We start from the raw sequence: 6,220 nt of genomic DNA, 5'->3' as shown, positions 1-6,220 counted from the left end.
GTCATTCATCCCCTTGTTTATTATCCTTTATCTTGAGTCAGGGGTCCATCGAAAAACAGTCTTTCTACTTCTTCGGAGGTAGCGGTATGGACTTCGTACATCTTACCCTCCCCAGACCCCACACTGTGAGAATACACTGGGTTTGTTGTTGTTGTTGTTGTTGTTGTTGATGATGTTGATGTATTTTTTTATATGTGGAATATTTTCATTTTTCACTTAAAGTGGAACTTTTAAAGACACACAAATATTATGTAAAGCTTAAGATTGTAAATTTCAAAAATTTTATAACCACACAAGTATTAAGATATATTTTTAACATAAACTTTTTATATAAAATTATGTGAAATTTTCAAAGAAATTTATGTAAATTTTCTATTTACTTTACTGAGAAATGGTTTATGTTTGGCCAATAAATTTAAAAATGCGTTTGAGTAGCAATTAGTGTTTGATCAAGTTTTTAAAGTATTTCTAATTTATTTTTTTCCTCAAAAGTGTGATTCAAAAAAATACTTTTGAAAAAAACTATTTTTTAAACTTATGAAAAACAACTTCATTACTCTCAAAAACTTATTTTTTTTCTAAAATCTTGGCCGAACACCTCATTTTTCGTAAAAAAATAATATTTTTGACCTCTAAAAGCTTGACCAATTAGGCTATATGTCATGGAGATGGAGAAAACTATATCATCCAGGGTGTACAGTAACCAGTGGCAGATCTAGCCTTAAACCTATGGGCTTACTGAATTGGGCGGATCCATCAGTTAACATAGAAAATTAATCTGAAACCAAAAGCAAACAGTACTTTAGATGCAAAGTATAAAATTATAAATAAAAAATTACTAAAATTGCAACAAATAGTAAATATGATATGAACCCATAACTTCAAAAGTATAATTAGTTAATGCTAAGATTGCCTTTGCTCGAATCCTGGATTTATCTTTAAGAAAATTGCTAAATATATAAATTAAATCATAAATTTCAAATCTTGTATCCTTCTCAAATCTCACACTGTAATTAGAGTAGAGAATTCAAAATTTGTTATGAAATATAAAGTAAGAACAACAAGAATTGAGAGAGAAGAGGGAGATATTATTATTATTTCTCTTGATGGGGTGAATTACAATGAAGGAAACCCCTTTATTTATAGGGGAAAACTAACCTTGGGGTTTGTAACTTTTTCATCAATAGACATACACAATATATGGTAAAGTAGGTATATATAGTAAAGTAGACATTTACTATATATGCTACATTTATAACACTCCCTCTTGTATGTCTAATTAATAGATAATATGCATATATGCTACCTCATTAAAAACCTTACAAGGAAAATACAGTGGGACAAAACCTCATAAGGAAAAAAAAGTACAGCGCGTATTAACTCCCCCTAATGATAACATCCTTGAACTTTTACATCCCGATCTTGTGCACCATCTTCTTGAAAGTTGCAGTTGGAAGAGACTTGGTGAATAAATCAGTCACATTGTCACTTGAACGAATCTATTGCACGTTACTATCACCATTCTTTTGGAGCTCATGTGTACAGAAAAACTCTGATGAAGTGTGCTTCGTTATATCTCTTTTTATGAATCCTCCATTAAAATATGTTATGTATGCTGCATTATCTCTGTATAAAATTGTGGGTACATTATCACATGTCAAACCACATTTTTCTCGAATGAGATGTATCATGGACCTAAACCATACACATTCTCGGGTTGCTTCATGAATAGCTATTATCTCAGCATGATTCAATGAAGTGCTAGATAGACTGCTTTGTATATCTCCAAGATATGGTAGTATCCCTATATGTGAACACATTACATGTTTGAAATTGAAATTTATACGGGTTAAATAAATACACAGCATCAGTATAACCAACAAATCGGTATTGCAATTTTTAGAATAAAATAAGATCATGTGTTTGATCCCATTTTGATGTCTCCTAGTTGGAGCAGAATTATATCTTGCTAACAAATTAATAGAAAAGACTATATCAGGTCTTGTGGTATTTACAAGATACATTAGTACATCGATTGACTGAGATATGGTACTTCATAACTAATTCAATTCGATATATTTCTCATGTCAGCAAATAGTCTATTGCTTTTGAAACTCTCCAAGATTTTCAATAATTTTTAAGTTATAAGCTTATACAGTATAAGTATTATAAATAAGTTTTCCAGAAACTTTTATATCCTTCAAACATTTTGAATCCTTACAAAGTTTCATACAAATTTTGTCAATTGACAATATTCAGCATTTCACGTGTGACATCTCCAAGTGTTTGGATTACAAATCAAATAAGTTTTATGCTTACCAAGATGCATCCTTTTATGTCACTTGATAAATGTTTCTACGTCAACATGCTTAAATAAATGTAGATTTCAGATCCTCGTAATCTTTCACAATATTGCGCCAATATTGTATCAAAGATATCATCGATGATATATCATTTTGTATCGGTTCACACTGCGACATAATAATGAAGTGTATCTCATCACTTCATTATTATTCAGGTACCTGAACCTCTTATAAGTTTTCATAAAGTGTAATTTCGTAGGCTCTTCAAGAGCACATTGCCTTTTTATAATAATTATTTTCTCCTTATCCTTTTTAAAGATTATTTTATTTGAAACCGATCGGTCTACATGTATGCGTAGACTTTGTCCTTTATGGACACAAAATAAGAGCACTTGCAGCTTAGATATGAGATTAAATTTAAGTCAGTAAATGCTTTCAGCATATGACTTGTATTATCTTTTGAATGAGGATCTGATGATAATTCCTAACTTATTTCATAGCTGCTTATAATCTCCCCTTATGTTAGGAAAACTAACATACGTCCTCCATCTTCTTTGATGAATCCATCTTTGTGCATCATGGTATATTCATTAATCGCATACTGCACCTCAAAATTATTAGATGGAATAGTTAGTTCCTGACTTGAATCAATTGAGAGAAAAGAAATAATCATAATTTATTGATCTAATGAATACAAATGTTATTGTATGCAACATATCATAATTTAGATCAACACATGAAGTTTTGTTCTCATTAGCAATAGTTTTGCTACCTATTGAAGGCATTCAATGTCAAACCGGTATTATCAAGATAAATTATCTTGATTACATAATCTGAAAATTATGCTCTTAACTCAATTTTATTGAGCAGGCAACTTTATGAATGTCAAATTGTAGTTTGACAATAAATGTACATATGATCATCTTATTGATGTATCTTTTCAAAACAGATCATATGATAGATGAACGGGCCCTTATTCACCTTTTATATTTTTTAGATTTTGAGGGATCCAATCCCAAAATTAGTTGGTCCAACCAACTTATCATGAGAACAAGCAACATTAAAAGTAATGAAGAATTTTCTAATTCTTCAATATATGTTTAATGCTCACTATGCATATCTTTGAGATGTCGCAATCGTTCATGTCAGCTTTTATGCTAGTAAACTTCAAGTTTACCATGACATGTACTTTTTTTCTTTAGTAAATTTCATACTTCCTATTGCATGAATAAATTTCAGATTTACTACTTTAGAAGTAGATTTCAAAATAATCCTTCTCAATTATTTTGCCTCTTTCAGAGGTGGATTGTGATTTCCTTACAACCACGAGCACGTTCGAATCTATAAACAATCACATTTACCCCCAGGGTCTAGATCTGTATTTATAATAATAAAAATTCTCATTCCCAAAGAATAGAATATAATCGTGCCTTCAGCATATCAAATTATGATAGCTTAGAACCTCTTTCAAGATATTGATACTTCGGGAGCAAATCGAGGCGTACATATGACGTGGAGAATTTTTCTCTAACATATCTTAGAATCATAATATGCGTGTGAATCATCACTTTTGATGATCATTAGCATATTTTCCCTCTACGCGTATATTCGTGCATTCAATCACTTGTCTTCTTTAAGATATATTATGCACTGCTACCACATTAACTTCAGAGAATGGAGCATGTTCAATAAGACGTATTTCATGACTATTCATTAAAAACACATTATTTTGCCTTAGCCATCATAATATCATCAATATCGGTGCATTGAGATTCAAACTCAACGTCTTACCCATATAAAGGCGTCTTAGGCATAAATCAATGGGACTTAAATCCAATATTTTATCATCATAATGTTCAAACTCAATGTCTTATTCATATTCATATGAAGGCGTCTTAGGCCACAAATCAATGGGGTTTGAACCCAACATCTTATTTTCATGATGCATGCATTCATTTCGTGCTTTTGAGAGGATGGTCATCTTCAAGTGATCAAATCTTTCTTTTAGATTATTCCACAAAACAAGTGGATCCTTGGTAGTAAGGTATTCAATTTTCATAATTTCTTCAAGATGATGACGCAAGAAAATCATAACCTTTGCACGATTTTGATTAGATGTTGTATTTTCTTTCTTTATGGTATCTCCTAGACCCATAGCATCTAAGTGGATTTCAGCATTCAATACCCATGAAAGATAGTTCTTGATCGAGGCAACAAACTCAACTCAGATTATGTAAGATTATTAGCAATATGAAAAGAAATAAAATAATACCTTAGCCTTCAAATTTGATACGGCAAAGTCTCGTGCTGATAACGTGTTATGAAATATAAAGTAAGAACAACAAGAATAAAGAGAGAAGAGGGAGATATTATTATTGCTCTTCATGGGGTGAATTACAATGAAGGAAACCCCTTTATTTATAGGAGAAAACTAACCTTGGGGTTTGTAACTTTTTCATAAATAGACATATACAATATATGGTAAAATAGATATTCACTATGTATGATAAAGTAGACATTCACTATATATGGTACATTTATAACAAAATTGATGAAGATGCTTTAATTTTACAATTGAAAAAGATCAAAAATACCCCCTCAACTATTAAAAATGGATTAAATATACCCTCCATTTGATTTTAGACTCAAAAATATCCTTATCATAGTGTATTGGCTCACTTTTATCCCTCAAAACAAACAAATGCAATGTCACTTTAAAAATCACATAAATTTTAAAAAAACGTGTAAATTGTGATGAAAAAAATCATGGATCTGTTAATTAAAGCAAATGATGATTTTCTTCTTTTTTTTCATTAAATTTAAGTCATGGATCCTTCTCCATTATTCATACCTCAAAAATGAATAACAAAGCCTTTTTACTGTAAATCTCTGACGAGAGTAATTTTTTTTTTCAATTTCATACCTCAAAAATTGCAAAACTAAGCTAAACCCTTCACCAACTACTCAAAATGGGTCAACAAAATCCTTTTCTTTTTGCTTTTTTATACCCTTTTGCAAATCTTGGAGATATTATAATCAAATCATTACAAATTTGCAATAAAGAAATAGAAACATTCGTCGAAGTCGGCGATTCTCCGAAAAAATTTAAATTGATGAATTTTATACATAAATTGTCTTCTCATCATCTTGGGTTTCTCTTATTTATTTGTATTTTTTTGAAATTGGAGAAAAATAATAGATGTTTTGACAATAATAACAACACTATCATAATCTATTTTTTGTTTTTTCTTATAAAATTTGTGAGAGGCCATTTTAGTCTTTTCCTTAGCCTTTTTATTTGATGAGTGAGTATTCCGACTATTCAAAAATCTAAATTAGAAAGAAAAAAATGGAGAATGGGTCAAAGGAAGAAACTTACGCGTCAGCTTTTCCTTCCGAATTTGAATTTTCATGACAACAAAAAAAATGATTTTGTGTGACTTTTAAAATGATATGACATCAGTTAGTTTTAAGGGGTAAAAGAGTCAATACGCTAATGAGAGGGTATTTTTGAGCCCAAAATCAAGCGAAGGATATATTTGATCAATTTTCAATAATTGAGGGGTATTTTTGACTCTTTTCTCTATCATAATAGATGAACTTTTGAATAAAGGAAAAAAAATCAAAAGAAAGGATAATTTTTTGACTCACCCTGATGCCCTGACTTGATACTTCAATTGAAAATAACCGAATTATAGTCTGACATATTGATCACTAAAACTTCAGTAATTTCAAAGTTTAAAAGTAGTGTTGAAATGTTGAAGTATAGAACATCATGGTCACTATGTCTTATTTCAAAAGATTCACCAAATGTTTAATATTTTTTATTGACATTTAGAAGTAAAAATTATGTCATGGAAAAGACATATATTATACTCCTCGATCATGAGTCATGCTTCGTCACTGTCCAAGGATAA

The sequence above is a fragment of the Capsicum annuum genome, chromosome 6 (assembly GCF_002878395.1).
Source record: "Capsicum annuum cultivar UCD-10X-F1 chromosome 6, UCD10Xv1.1, whole genome shotgun sequence".
Classification (NCBI taxonomy): domain Eukaryota; kingdom Viridiplantae; phylum Streptophyta; class Magnoliopsida; order Solanales; family Solanaceae; genus Capsicum; species Capsicum annuum.
Note: the sequence above shows the minus strand (reverse complement) of the source record.